The sequence below is a fragment of the Rattus rattus genome, chromosome 15 (genome assembly GCF_011064425.1).
Source record: "Rattus rattus isolate New Zealand chromosome 15, Rrattus_CSIRO_v1, whole genome shotgun sequence".
Lineage (NCBI taxonomy): Eukaryota > Metazoa > Chordata > Mammalia > Rodentia > Muridae > Rattus > Rattus rattus.
In genome coordinates, this window is record NC_046168.1 from 24,126,311 (window position 1) to 24,142,734 (window position 16,424).

Consider the following 16,424-nt stretch of genomic DNA (forward strand, 5'->3'; position numbering starts at 1 on the left):
CCCAATTGGTGGCACCATTTGTGGAGGTTTCGGAGAAATGGCCTTGTTGAAGTATGTCACTAGAGTATGTCACTGGGAGTAGGTTTTGAGATTCTAAAGACTGGTACCATTTTATTTATTTATTTGTGGTCTTTTGGGTAGTGTCTATTATTTTTAATTTATTTAATTATTTATTTATTTTTACACTCCAGATTTTATTCCCTTCCCAGTCCACGCCCCCCCATTGTTACACATCCCATACCTCCTCCCCGCCCCCCCTCATGTCTCCACAATGATGTTCCCACCCCACCCACGCCATCCACTCCATCTACCCCATCAGACCTCTAAACTTCCTGGGGCCTCCAGTCTCTTGAAGGTTAGGTACATTTCTCTGACTGAACCCAGACCTGGGAGTCCTCCCAGGTGTTGTAGGTCTCATCTCACCTGGTGTATGTTGCCTGATTCTTGATTCAGTGTCTGAGAGATCAGGTTAATTGAGACTGCTGGTCCTCCTACAGATTGCCCTCCTCCTCAGCTTCCTCCATCTTTTCCCTAATTTAACCAGAGGGGTCAGCAGCTTCTGTTCATTGGTTGGGTGCACATATCTGCATCTGACTCTTTCAACTGCTTATTGGGTCTTTCAGAGGTTCCTTTTGGTGAATGCCCCATAGCCTCAGTAATGGTGTCAGGTCTTGGGGCCTCTTCTTGAACTGGATGCCACTTTGGCCCTGTCACTGGACCTTCTTTTCCTCAGACTCTTCTCCATTTCCATCCATGCATTTCTTTCATACAAAATTATGGGTCAGAGCTTTGACTGTGGGATAGCAACTCCATCCTTCACTTGATGCCCTGTCTTTCTGCTGGAAGTGGGTTCAGTAAGTTCCCTCTCCCCACTGTAGGGCATTTCATTTAGGGTCCCCACCTTTGAGTCCTGAGAGTCTCTCAATTCCAAGGTCTCTGACTGTTAACATTTTAAATTCACTCTCTCTGCTTCCAACTTGTGGTTCAATATGTGAGCTCTCAACTATTCCCAGTGCTGTGACTGCTGCCTGTAGCCATAGTTCCCTGCCATTATGGATTCTTGTCCCTCTGGAATGTTAAATTCGAATAAATTCCTTTTTCTATTAGTTGCCTTGGTCAAGGTATTTTATCTCAACAATAGAAAAGTGAATGAAAACACTGACTAAGTTGCTGGACCCTCTATATCTATGCTGGCTGGCTTTATATCAACTCAACACAATGCCCAGTCACTTGGAAAGAATGGACCTCAATTGAGAAATGCCTTCACCAGTTCAACCTGTGGGCAAGCTTATGGTGCACTTCCCTGATAGATGATTGCTGTGAAAGGGACCACCTCACTTGGGTAATGCCTGCCCCCAAGACTAGTGGTCCTAGAAAACAGACTGAGCAAACCATGAAAAGCAAGCCAGTAAGCAGTATTTCTCCATGGCCTATGTTTCAGTTCTTGGTTCCAGCTTTCTGTCTTGAGTTCCCACCATAACTCCCCTCAGTTTGTAACCCTTTCTACTCCAAGTTGCTTTTGGCCACGGTGTTTTATCACAGCAATGGAAATTCTAATTAAGACAATATCTTATCCATTTCTACATGTTCTTTAGAAATAGTTTCACTCAGCCTTAGACTAAAGTATGTCTTGGATATTGATTATATTAGCTTTCACTGTCTCTTCACCAATATGGGAACTGGGCATAGGAGAGGAACTTCTATGTAGTCTCCACACCATGGATTAGATGATAGCATCTTCTACATGGTGCCTTGTGCTCTAATTCTCATGGTTAATGCTTAGAACAGAAAGCATCTAAAATATCAGGGGGCCCAATTTAACATCCCCTTTACCTAAAGGTTGGATTCTCTCTCTCTTTCTCTCTCTCTCTCTCTCTCTCTCTCTCTCTCTCTCTCTCTCTCTCTCAAAAGAAGCACAGACAAAACCTAATTCCCCAGCACTCACTTGGGACTAACACTTTTTTGCTGGTATTTTCCAACTTCTCCTTTGAGGCATGTCAGGGAGGTTAGAGGAAATTTTAGCTTCTTGCACTGGCTGACCTTCTATTTATTTATAAGGTGTGTGTGTTTCTTCCAAGAAGTTCCAGAAGTTTCCCACATGTTCTCTCCCTTAATCCTCCTCTTCCCATGAGGGGAAGCATTACATTTGTGTCATCCTGTTGGCCAGTTTCTCTGCTGTTTATAGGGTTTCCAGAGTACAGCACTCAGAGGCCAGACTCTCTGGCAGTCACAAAGGTTCTCAACTGATGTAGTTAACAAGGCGAATTCATTCACTCAGCGGCATTTGTTATTGGTCTCTTGTGCATCTAACACCACCCTAGCTAGGCACCAGAGATACAGCAGAGAGCAACACAGACTAACACTATGATCTTCTAGTGCTTACTCCACCGTAAATGGATCATTCTACTGAGCAGTGAATTCAAAAACATCGATATTCATTATCCTGGTAAAACCGGGAAAGCTATCTATGACTTCAAGTTTAAATGGTCTATGTGTTTTATTTGCTGCAGGTTTGCAAGCATTGCGCTTAAAGACAGACTCGAATGTAAACCTTGACTCTTCCACCCTGGTTCCCTAAAAGCTTTTAAAGACTAAAATCCCCACAAATTATATAAAGGCATTGGATAGTGAGACTGGGGTACTATTAGATACATTTAGTACTATCGATGAAAGTTAAATGTAAAATATCTCCTAGTGGGAACTTTTTGTTTTCATTAGGGCAATATAATATTTAATTTTTAGGGCTTAAATTTTCTGGAATGGTTAAGGTTTCAAATATACTGTTTTATGAACCAATGGCTTCCTAGAAATAACAGTTTGATATTAATCAGGCTAATTTACATCTTTCCATGCACCTAATCTACCTGAGTATCTTAAGCTGTTCATGGAACCGGCTTATGTTGGTTTGGGGAAATAAATTATCAAGGATACAACTGTGGTATTGTTGTTGTCGTTGTTTTGGTTTGGTTATTTTGAAGGATCAGGTTCTGAGTTTAGGAGAGCCTAACTCTAATCTCTGTGGAATTGCTATCTTTGAAATGGGTTCTAAACTATCAAGTATCCAAGACAGAGAGAAACATGTCTAATGTTAGATTCCCCAATGTCTATTAAAATCAGTGATCTTGTAGCCTAGAAGAAGCCCAGTTATTCCTCATCCTGATGACTGAGATACATTTCGATGGAAAATCATCATTGAGATAATATGAACACTCTCATCTTCTGTGCTCTGAGGGTAGTTTTCTCCCTAAAATTTGTATATTGGGATCTGATACTCAGTGTAGTGATATAAAGAGACAGGACCTTTGAAGAGTGATTAAGTCATGAGCACTCCTTCCTATTAAATGGGATTCATGTTAGCACTGGCTAGTCGTACATCAACTTGACAAAAGATAAAGTTGTCAGAAAAGAAGGAGCCTCAAATTGAAAAAAAAAAGTGCCTCCATAAGATTGGGCTTTAGGGCCTATCCCACTGTGGGTGGGGCTACCTCTGGGCCAAGGGCATTAGGTTTTATAAGAAAGCAGGCCAAGCAATCCATAAGGAGCAAGTCAATAAGCTGCACCCCTCTATGGCCTCTGCATCAGCTCCTGCCCCCTTGGTTCTTGCCCTGTTTGAGTTCCTGTCCTGACTTTCTTTGATAAAGAACAGTGATATGGATGTTAAATAAAACTTTTCCTCCATAAGTTACTTTGTTCATGGTGTTTCATCACAGCAATAATAACCTTATAAGACAGTGTCATATAAAAAAGACTGACAAGAGTGTCCTCACCCATCTGCCGTGTAAAGACTTGATACCAGAAAGGCACCACTGATCAACATGAAAACCTTTGCCATGCTGCAAGTCTGATAGCATCCTGATCTTTAACCTCTTAGCTGCCAGAATTGTGAGCTTTTGGGAATGTTGCTTTGAGGAAATGACTCCCTGAATTTTCTAGACTCTGTATTATAAGGGTCATGACTGTGGAAAGGGAAGCATCTCGGTTTTAAGTACTAAGGATGTGTCATTCTAAGTGAAGAAACCAGGGGTTCTGTGCTAATGGCTAATCCTTGATACTGTATACTTCAACTAAATTTTGCCAAATCCTGATCCTAGACTTTTTCATTGTAGTTTCTCTTTCTCACTAGTACCCCAGTAAGGCACGGAAGGCAAGTTTACACCTGAGTTTGTACTTAGGATATGTCCCAGCAATGTCACAGTATGCACGGGGTCAATGTGGATGTGCATTTGCCATGACAACATACAGGAGAAACTCCACTTTATCCAATAAAGACAAAACAAATAAATAACAAACAAGCAGACAAAAACCCGAGGATATCTTAGAGAAACTTTGAAGAAATTTTTTGGTTTACAATTTCTTCTGTTTAATTCAAGCAACGAGAGAATAAAAATTGGAAGGGACCCGATCAAAAACTCTCTGCACCCAAATCCCGTGGGAGGGAGAGCTAAACCTTCCGAGGGGAAGACACGCCTGGGAAGCCAGAAGAGATTACACTCTACCCATATTTCTGACTCCAGAGGAAAACACCTAACGCCATCTGGGATCCTGGTGCACAGGAGCCCCAGGAAAAGGCAGTGCAGGCACTCCTGGTTGCCGCCCTCACAGAAAACTCAAAAGCAGCCGCTCCGGAGCCACTTCAGCTACAGGACCACAGGTAAGACCAACATTTATGCTCCAAACAACCTGCCTGGTGGACTAAGGACACAGGCCCACAGGAACAGCTGAAGACCAATAAATAAGGGAAAGACTACACGCCCGAAAGCAGAACACTCTGTTCCCATAACTGGCTGAAAGAAAACAGGAAAACAGGTCTATAGCACTCCTGACACACAGGCCTATAGAATGGTCTAGCCACTGTCAGAAATAGCAGAACAAAGTAACACCAGAGACAATCTGATGGCGAGGGGCAAGCGCAGGAACCCAAGCAACAGAAACCAAGACTACATGACAACATTGGAGCCCAATTCTCCCACCAAAGCAAACACTGAATATCCAAACACACCAGAAAAGCATGATATAGATTTAAAATCACATTTGATCATGATGATGGAGGACTTCAAAAAAGACATAAAGAACTCCCTTAGAGAAATGGAAGAAAACATAAATAAACAAGTAGAAGCATATAGAGAGGAATAACAAAAGAATTCCAGGAAAACACAATCAAATATGTAAAGGAATTAAAAATGGAAATAGAAGCAATAAAGAAAGCACAAAGGGAGAGAACCCTGGATATAGAAAACCAAAGGAAGAGACAAGGAGCCGTACATACAAACATCACCAAAAGAATACAAGAGATAGAAGAGAGAATTTCAGGATCAGAAGATCCCATAGAAATCATCGACACAACTGTCAAAGATAATGTAAAACAGAAAAAGCTACTGGTTCAAAACATACAGGAAATCCAGGACTCAATGAGAAGATGAAACCTAAGGAAAATAGATATAGAAGAGAGTGAAGACTCCCAACTTAAAGGGCCAGTAAATATCTTCAACAAAATCATAGAAGAAAACTTCCCTAACCTAAAGAAAGAGATGCCCATAAACATACAAGAACCCTACAGAACTCCAAATAGATTGGAACAGAAAAGAAACTACTCCCGTCAATAATACTCTAAACACCAAATGCACAAAACAAAGAAAGAATATTAAAAGCAGTAAGGGACAAAGGTCAAGGAATATATAAAGGCAGACCTATCAGAATCACACCAGACTTCTCACCAGAAACTATGAAAGCCAGAAGATCCTGGACAGATGTCATACAGAGCCTAAGAGAACACAAATGCCAGCCCAGGTTACTGTATCCAGCAAAATTCAATTAACATAGTTGGGGAAACCAAGATATTCCATGACAAAATGAAATTTACACAATATCTTTCAACAAATCCAGCCCTTCAAAGGATAATAAATGGCAAAGCCCAACATTAGGAGGCAAGCTACACCCTAGAAAAAGCAAGAAACTAATCATCTTGGAAAAAAACCAAGAGAAGAAAAGCACACAAACACAATCTCACATCCAAATATGAATATAACAGGAAGCAACAATCACTATTCCTGAATATCTCTCAATATCAATGGTCTCAACTCCCCAATAAAAAGACATAGATTAACAAACTGAATATACAATGAGGACCCTGCATTCTGCTCCCTATAGGAAACACACCTCAGAGACAAAGACAGACACTATCTCAGAATAAAAGGCTGGAAAACAACTTTCCAAGCAAATGATCAGAAGAAGCAAGCTGGAATAGCCATTCTAATATTGAATACTCTGTTTTCAACTAAAAGTCATCAAAAAAGATGAGGAAGGACACTTCATACTCATCAAAGGAAAAATCCACCAAGATGAACTCTCAATCTTAAATATCTATGCTCCAAATACAAGGGCACCTACATATATAAAAGAAACTTTACAAAAGCTCAAAGCACACATTGCACCTCACACAGTGAGAGTAGGAGATTTCAACAACCCACACTCCTCAATGGATAGAACATGGAAACAAAAATTAACCAGAGACATAGACAGACTAAGAGAAATCATGAACCAAATAGACTTAACAGATATTTATAGAACATTCTATCCTAAAGCAAAAGGATACAGATTCTTCTCACCACCTCATGGTACTTTCTCCAAAATCGACCATATACTTAGTCATAAGACAGGCCTCATCAGATACAGAAAGATAGAAATAATCCCATGCGTCCTATCAGACCACCACGGGCTAAAGACCACTTCAGTAACAATAAGGGAAGAACGCCCACATATCCATGGAAGTTGAACAATGCTGTACTCAATGATAACCTGGTCAAGGAAGAAATAAAGAAAGAAATTAAAGACTTCTTAGAATTTAATGAAAATGAAGGTACAACATACCCAAACTTATGGGACACAATGAAAACTGTGCTGAGATGAAAACTCATAGCTCTGAGTGCCTGCAGAAAGAAACAGGAGAGAGCATATGTCAGCAGCTTGACAGCACACTTAAAAGCTCTAGAACAAAAAGAAGCCAATACACCCAGGAGGAGTAGAAGGCAGGAAATAATCAAACTCAGAGCTGAAATCAACCAAGTAGAAACAAAAAGGACCATAGAAAGAATCAACAAAACCAAAAGTTGGTTCTTTGAGAAAGTCAACAAGATAGATAAACCCTTAGCCAGACTAAGGAGAGGACACAGAGAGTGTGTCCAAATTAACAAAATCAGAAATGAAAAGGGAGACATAACTACAGAATCAGAGGAAATTCAAAAAATCATCAGATCCTACCACAAAAGCCTATATTCAAGAAAACTTGAAAATCTGCAGGAAATGGACAATTTCCTAGACAGATACCAGGTACTGAAGTTAAATCAGGAACAGATAAACCATTTAAACAACCCCATAACTCCTAAAGAAATAGAAGCAGTCATTAAAGGTCTCCCAACCAAAAAGAGCCCAAGTCCAGACAGGTTCAGTGCAGAGTTCTATCAGACCTTCATAGAAGACCTCAATCCAATACTATCCAAACTATTCCACAAAATTGAAACAGATGGAGCACTGCCGAATTCCTTCTGTGAAGCCACAGTTACTCTTATACCTAAACCACACAAAGACCCAACAAAGAAAGAGAACTTCAGACCAATTTCCCTTATGAATATCGACGCAAAAATACTCAATAAAATTCTGGCAAACTGAATCCAAGAGCACATCAAAACAATCATCCACCATGATCAAATAGGCTTCATCCCAGACATGCAGGGATGGTTTAATATACGGAAAACCATCAACGTTATCCATTATATAAACAAACTGAAAGAACAAAACCACATGATCATTTCATTAGATGCTGAGAAAGCATTTGACAAAATTCAACACCCCTTCATGATAAAAGTTTTGGGAAGATGAGGAATTCAAGCCCCATACCTAAACAGAGTAAAAGCCATATACAGCAAAGGAATAGCTAACATTAAACTAAATGCAGAGAAACTTGAAGCAATCCCACTAAAATCAGGGACTAGACAAGGCTGCCCACTCTCTCCCTACTTATTCAATACAGTTCTTGAAGTTCTAGCCAGAGCAATCAGACAACAAAAGGAGGTCAAGGGGATACAGATCGAAAAGAAGAAGTCAAAAATATCACTATTTGCAGATGATATGATAGTATATTTAAGTGATCCCAAAAGTTCCACCAGAGAACTACTAAAGCTGATAAACAACTTCAGCAAAGTGGCTGGGTATAAAATTAACTCAAATAAATCAGTAGCCTTCCTCTACAAAAAAGAGAAGCGAGCCGAGAAAGAAATTAGGGAAACGACATCCTTCATAATAGTTCCAAATAATATAAAATACCTCGGTGACTTTAACCAAGCAAGTAAAAGATCTGTATGGTAAGAACTTCAAGTTTCTGAAGAAAGAAATTGAAGAAGACCTCAGAAGGTGGAAAAGATCTCATGCTCATGGATTGGCAGGATTAATATAGTAAAATGGCCATTTTACCAAAAAAGCAATCTACAGATTCAATGCAATCCCCATCAAAATACCAATCCAATTCTTCAAAGAGTTAGACAGAATAATTTGCAAATTCATCTGGAATAACAATAAACCCAGGATAGCTAAAATTATCCTCAACAATAAAAGGACTTCTGGGGGAATCACTATCCCTGAACTCAAGCAGTATTACAGAGCAATTGTGATAAAAACTGCATGGTATTGGTACAGAGACAGACAGATAGACCAGTGGAATAGAATTGAAGACCCAGAAATGAACCCACACACCTATGGTCACTTGATTTTTGACAAAGGAGCCAAAACCATCCAATGGGGAAAAAGATAGCATTTTCAGCAAACGGTGCTGGTTCAACTGGAGGTCAGCATGTAGAAGAATGCAGATAGATCCATGCTTATCACCCTTTACAAAGCTTAAATCCAAGTGGATCAAGGACCTCCACATCAAACCAGATACACTCAAACTAATAGAAGAAAAAGTGGGGAAGCAACTCGAACACATGGGCACTGGAGAAAATTTCCTGAACAAAACACCAATGGTTTATGCTCTAAGATCAAGAATGGACAAATGGGATCTCATAAAACTGCAAAGCTTCTCTAAGGCAAAGGTCACTCTTAGGACAAAACTGCAACCAACAGATTGGGAAAAGATCTTAACCAATCCTACCACAGATAGAGGGCTTATATCTATAATATACAAAGAACTCAAGAAGTTAGACTTCAGGAAGACAAATAACCCTATTGAAAAATGGGGTTCAGAGCTAAACAAAGAATTCACAGCTGAGGAATGCCGAATGGCTGAGAAACACCTAAAGAAATGTTCAACATCTTTAGTCATAAGGGAAATGCAAATCAAAACAACCCTGAGATTTCACCTCACACCAGTGAGAATGACTAAGATCAAAAACTCAGGTGACAGCAAATGCTGGCAAGGATGTGGAGAAATAGGAAGACTCCTCCATTGTTGGTGGGATTGCAGACTGGTACAACCATTCTGGAAATCATTCTGGAGGTTCCTCGGAAAAGTGGACATTGAACTACCTGAGAACCCAGCTATACCTCTCTTGGGAATATACCCAAAAGATGCCCCAACATATAACAAAGACACATGCTCCACTATGTTCATAGCAGCCTTATTTATAATAGCCAGAAGCTGGAAAGAACCCAGATGCCCTTCAACAGAGGAATGGATACAGAAAACATGGTACATCTACACAATGGAATATTATCAGCTATCAAAAATGATGACTTTATGGAATTCATAGGCAAATGCATGGATCTGGAAATTATCATCCTGAGTGAGGTAACCCAATCACAGAAAAACACACATGGTATGCACTCATTGATTAAGTGGATATTAGCCCAAATGCTCGAATTTCCCTAGATGCACAGAACTCATGAAACTCAAGAAGGATGACCAAAATGCAAAGGCTCCACTCCTTCTTTAAAAGGGGAACAAGAATATCTTGGGAGGGAATAGGGAGGCAAAGTTTAGAACAGAGGCAGAAAGAACACCCATTCAGAGCTTGCCCCACATGTGGCCCATACATATACAGCCACCAAACTAGATAAGATGGATGAAGCAAAGAAGTGCAGGCTGACAGGAACCGGATGTAGATCTCTCCTGAGAGATACAGCCAGAATACAGCAAATACATATGCAAATGCCATCATTAAACCACTGAACTGGGAATGGGACCCTCGTTGAAGGAATCTTAGAAAGGACTGAAAGAGCTTGAAGGGGCTTGAGACCCCATATGAACAACAATGCCAACCAACCAGAGCTTCCAGGGACTAAGCCACTACCCAAAGACTGTACGTGGACTGACCCTGGGCTCCAACCTCATAGGTAGCAATGAATAGCCTAGTAAGAGCACCAGTGAAAGTGGAAGCCCTTGGTACTGCCAATACTGAACCCCCAGTGAACATGAGTGTTGGCGGGAGGGCTGTAATGGGGGGAAGATGGGGAGGGGAACACCCATACAGAAGGGGAGGTGCAGGGGTTAGGGGGATGTTGGTCTTGAAACCAGGAAGGGGAATAACAATTGAATTGTAAATAAAAAATACTCGAGTTAAGAAAGATGGAAAAAACAAAAGAATCTTTTCTTCAGACACTCTTTGGAATACTGTTAAAAAAAACTGAGAGAATAAAAATTTAGGTAATACTATTAGAAGGCACAAAGTCATCAATAATCTATTAAAAGTGGACCAGGGAGCAAAGAATATTTTTAACAAATCTAAAGCAAAAAATTAAGGTTATGATGTGTTGTGCAATCAGCTGGACACAGTGGGGCTTTTCCAAGACACCTTTAACCTGCCTCTTAATAAAAACCAGTTTGATTTCATTTCCTGCACAGGATAAAGAAGAAAATTACTAGAGAATCTCTCTCTCTCTCTCTCTCTCTCTCTCTCTCTCTCTCTCTCTCTCTCTCTCTCTCTCTCTCTCTCTCTCTGTCTTTACCATTAACTTCCCGTTAATGAAAATATTAACATCACATCAAGTTATTATCTGTTAGCCTTGACACCTAGTGGAAAGGTTTCATCTTAAGCCTTTTGGAAAGGTTCCCATACTAGAGAGAGGCACAGATATGAAAACGTTAAACACTGGAAAAATGTGCATGATGAAAACCCCCTGAGGCAGATCATTTAGAAGAAATTCAATGGGTCGTAACTCTATGGCTAGCTTGTGCGGGAGATCCAGACATACAGGCCACAGCAGAGTATTCCAACTATCCAAAGAATGAATTCACTTTTAATTCCAAAAGGCAGGAAGTACTCTCTTTTGGAAACTTAAACATCCAACAAGAGCAACTGGATAGAGGAAGAAAATGTTTTACTCAGTAAAATTTAGAAACAATTTAGACCTTGACTATACAGTCTTGAAATATTTACCAAGTACTCATTTCTCAAATGCAGTTACCTTTGTATTTATTTTTGCATATCCACTGAAGGTATAATGGAGAAGAAAAGAGGAACAGAGCAAAGCAACAGACAACCAAGATGATTATACCATGTTCTTTCACATTCTTTAATCAAATGAAAACCCCCTGCAGTAGCCTGTCGGGATCCACTTGTATAGACTGCACAATAGAGGTTGGATTTTATACATTAAAACATAGACTCTTAAAAAAGAGAGTGAAGAAGGAATTGGGAAGATAGGAAGTACTCCAAAGAGTGTGATCATTTGATACATGACAAAACCAAGGCTAAGAAAAGAGGAATGGTTTGTTCAGTATTGCAAAGCCATTCAAGGTTTATCCTTCTCTTTCCATCTATTCCTGTGGCAAGCCTCCACATCTGGGGAGCAGTACTTAACTTGCCCTCAGAGTTCAATCAGATTCTTCTGGCTAAATGTAATTGTCAACAATTGCAAAACAGGAATTCATGTAACAATTAGAGATGGACATCTCCCAAACAACCTACTGGAAACAGCTGGATTCAAACAACATGGTCATATACATGCTAGAGTTGAATCTTCTCTGGATTTTGTCTCCTGCTTATCAACTTAACAAAGGCACAACAACAGGCAAAAGAAGCCATGTCATTAGCATAAGAGACATCGTTATATCGCTATTGGTTCTGGAAGCTTGCTTTCAGCAAGCACTATTAAGTATACAAGTATATTATTCCATAAGTTCCTCCTAGTGTGTTTTTTTCTTGTAAAATGCACATATGAGCTGCAAATCTCAAGAAATAGGAAGGTTCTATGTCTCCTTTAGTTCCTACTTATGGAATATAATGTCTTTTGATCAAATCCACCCCACCTTCCCTCTCAAAACCAATCCCTTAATTTGATTGGCTCCACATTCATGTGCTATCTCTATTTTAAAATGCACTGAGTCTACTACATACTGTACGTGTGTATATGTATGTAGTATCAACTACTGGAGTATGATTAGATTTTCAGAGGCCTCATCCTTAAAGAAAACATGCTCGTTCCTTTAATGGCCATCAGTAGCTATGGGAAGGATTTCATGAGCTCCTCCTCCATTTATTCTGGAATTTTCGCTGGATTTTTCTTGTTCATGTCTTATATAAGGAGTCATATCTGCTCGGGACATGTGTACAATAGCCTTATAATGTCCAGCATAGAATGTTTCATTTCAAATGTCACTAGTTCTGTTTTTAAAAGTCTTTCTGCTTTCTCTTCTGTGATGATCCATGAACCTTGGGAAGAGGGGTGTAATATAGACATCCTACTTAGAGCCTATCACTCCACAGTCTCTTATTTTCTAAATGTTGACCAATTGTGGGTCTGTATTAATAGTCATCTACTAGAAGAAGACACTTCTCTTATGAGGGTTGAAATCTGACAGTCCATATGTAGCAGATTTGCCAATCCATGGATATAAAGACAAGAATTCAGGAGTCATTTTAGTATTATATTCATTTCTCAGGAAATATTAGGTTCTCCTCTAAGGCCTATGATCTAACCAGTCATGGGGGTTTGGCCCGGATAAAAGTGACCAGGTATAGATTCCATTTAATGGAGCAGGTGTTAAAGCCAATCAGAAAATTATTACTTTCTTAAGCCTCCTGACATTATGCACCAGTGGATATGCCTTGACAGTCTGGTTATTATTGTGGCTCACAGGGCTTGTAGTAATATTGATTATTCTTCTCCACGAAATAGCCTACATAGCACCTCCCAGCACCATGAGAACTAGCTACTAGGGAATGAAGCTTCCAGGTCAGTAACCAGTTTGATTTTTCATGTCTGTTAATTCAGGTATATGACAGTGAGGTCTTACCATCAAGTTCTGGAGGGTCGCCAAGAACAAAAGCAAAATAAATAGACTGAAATATTCAGGGACCTCTGGGATCCTACTGACCAACAACTCAAAAAAAAGGTAACCCATGCCTAGCAGTGGGCTTTTCAAGGTATATATTATTGACGGGTCTTGATTACGGCTGCATTTAGATGACCTTCTTGCCTCAAGTGACTTAAATTACAGGAATATGTGACAGCACTGAGCTGAGTAAAAAATTTAGTAACTGTGAAAGAAAAGGGTTATTTTTATTAATCTAATTATCTAAGCTATTTTATGTATATGATTTATTTTATTTTATGTATATGAGTACACTGTAGCTATCACACAGACCAGAAGAGAGCATACAGATCCCATTATGTATGGTTGTGAGCCACCATGTGGTTGCTGGGAATTGAACTCAAAACCTCTGGAAGAGCAGTTAGTGCTCTTAACCACTAAGCCATCTCTCCAGTCCCTATCTAAGTTTTTTTTAATAGACTCTTCACAAACAAGAAAAAGAAATATAAAACAAACTTATTTCTTAAGGACTAAAACAAAATGGATGCATAACTTTCTAGATATTTTATTGCTTAATCTTCCTGAAAAATAACTATGAGTAGACAAGTATTAGAATCTAAGATCTAATCTTTTGCTAAAGTCTACACTTATGTTTTTTAAACAATTCATCATTTACTCTAGATTTTCAGATATTCATATAATCTCTAATCTGTCCTGTCCTGTTTTATTCTGTTCTGTTCTACCCTACTCTACTTTGAGCCGGAGTCTCATGTAGGGCAAGCTGGCCTCCAGTTCATACATAGCTGAGCTCCTGATCCCTCTGCCCACCTCCCAAGAGCTGTAATTTCAGGTTTGAACCACTACACTCAATGTATTAAATTCTGTATAAAATACTGAGCACTAAACCCAGGGCTTTCACATATTAGTAAAATACATTACTGTGTTCTGGTGATATATAGCCCCAAGTCCTACTCTCTTTATTATATAGCTCAGAAACACAAAAACCTTGTTCTTGATAACAGAACTAGTGAATGCTGAAGGAATATTTTCTCATCGTGTCTAGGCAGCAACATCTCTTTCTTACAGAAATGATATGCTCTTTACTTTAAATATATATTTTGGGGCTTGGATAAATGGGTCAGTAGTTAAGAGAGCATGCATTCTTGCAGAAGAACCAAGTTTGGTTCCAAGCACCCATGATATGCAATTTACAACTACCTATAACTCCAGCTCCATGGGGATCTACTACCTTTGATATGTACAAATACCTGAATTCACATGTACATACTCACTCAGAGACTTAGATACATACACAACTACAGCATAACCTAAGGCTCAGAGAATATCATTGAAGAGAAAACTGAAAGATGGTAAGACCCAGAGATTAATCCAGAGGAGTTGGAGTTGTCTATGCTATCTGTAGCAAAAAACTCATGTTAGCTCCCACATCTTTAGTAAATCAACTGCCTGTGTGTGTGTGTGTGTGTGTGTGTGTGTGTGTGTGTGTGTGTGTGTGTGTTAACTCTTAGGAGTGAGACTTCTGGTATTTTTTATTTATTTATTTATTTTTTTAACTTGAGTATTTCTTATTTACATTTCTAGTGTTATTCCCTTTCCCAGTTTCCGGGCAAATACCACCCTAATCCCTCCCCCCCCCTTCTTTATGGGTGTTCCCCTCCCCATCCTCCCCCCGTTGCCGCCCTCCCCCCAACAATCACGTTCAGTCTTAGCAGGACCCAGGGCTTCCCCTTACACTGATGATCTTACTAGGATATTCAATGCTACCTATGTGGTCAGAGTCCAGGGTCAGTCCATGTATAGTCTTTAGGTAGTGGCTTAGTCCCTGGAAGCTCTGGTTGCTTGGCATTGTTGTTCATATGGGGTCTCGAGTCCCTTCAAGCTCTTCCAGTTCTTTCTCTGATTCCTTCAACGGGGGTCCTGTTCTCAGTTCAGTGGTTTGCTGCTGGCATTAACCTCTGTATTTGTTGTATTCTTGCTGTGTCTCTCAGGAGATATCATTTTTAAATGATAATATGTAAATCTCTAGAAGGATCCTACATCTGTTCCACCAGCTCAGAGATGTGCTATCCCCAATGGACTGGGCCCTCCCCCATCAATCACTAATTCAGAAATGCCCCCACAGTGAAATAGTATGGAGGCATTTCCTCAATTGAGATTTTTCTCCTCTCAGATGAGTCTAGCTTGTATCAAGTTGACATAAAACTATTCAGTAGACTTAACTCTTTCTAAATTACCCCTGATCCTCTAGTGCAAAGGTCATTGAGTCATTGAGGTTATCACATGTATCACATCTTACAAATACCTAGCCATAAGAGCCAGCAAAACCTAACGGACAGAGGGTGTATGGGGCTGAAATCCTTTCTCAACTATAGTACAATAGAAGACACTCTATAAAGAACTAGGAGTATAGGGATCTGTCCTTGACATCTTCTGCTTTAGCTGGTATATCTCAAATTTTAACTCTGAGACACCACAAATCTAAGAGCTCCTCTTCCTTGATCAAACCAATTTTTTCTCAGGCAGGTCAAATGTCAACCACCCATAGCCCATTTAAAATGCTTAAAACAATCTCTTACATAAAACACTGTGTGTCTTAGATCTTCCTGTTTATATGTCACTTGAATTTTTAAGTCTTGACACTTTGGACTAGAAGGTTTTGTCCCTCTTGAAGAAATTTGAGATATCAGAGATCAGATGTGCACAATTATTTTGGGAGATTCCTGAAATAAAACTTTGTAGGCAACCACCTACACATCAAGTCATATCCTGAGACAGAAATTACCCAAATTTCCCTGAACAGCAGTGCAAGGCACATGGACATGTTCAGTTGTGGAGGGCTTTTGTTTCAAAAGTAATCTCAAGCAATCTTCTCATCTCACTCTCCTGAGGAGCCAGGGCTAACATCAGGCCTAGCTATTAGGAAGCATTTTATATGGCTCACTTATGTCCAAATACATATTAGCTGGACCCTAATGCATGTGCTAATTAAAACACCGGAAGGAAGTTAAGTGCCTTCCTGTGAACTAGGAGAATGAAGCCATTAAAAGGAAATAGCCCTAATTGATTGACCTGATCCTCAGGCCACCTACCTCATGCCACCACCTCTGTTCATTTAAAGACTGTTTCTTCTGTAGTTATTTACATGCCTGCACAAAAATGG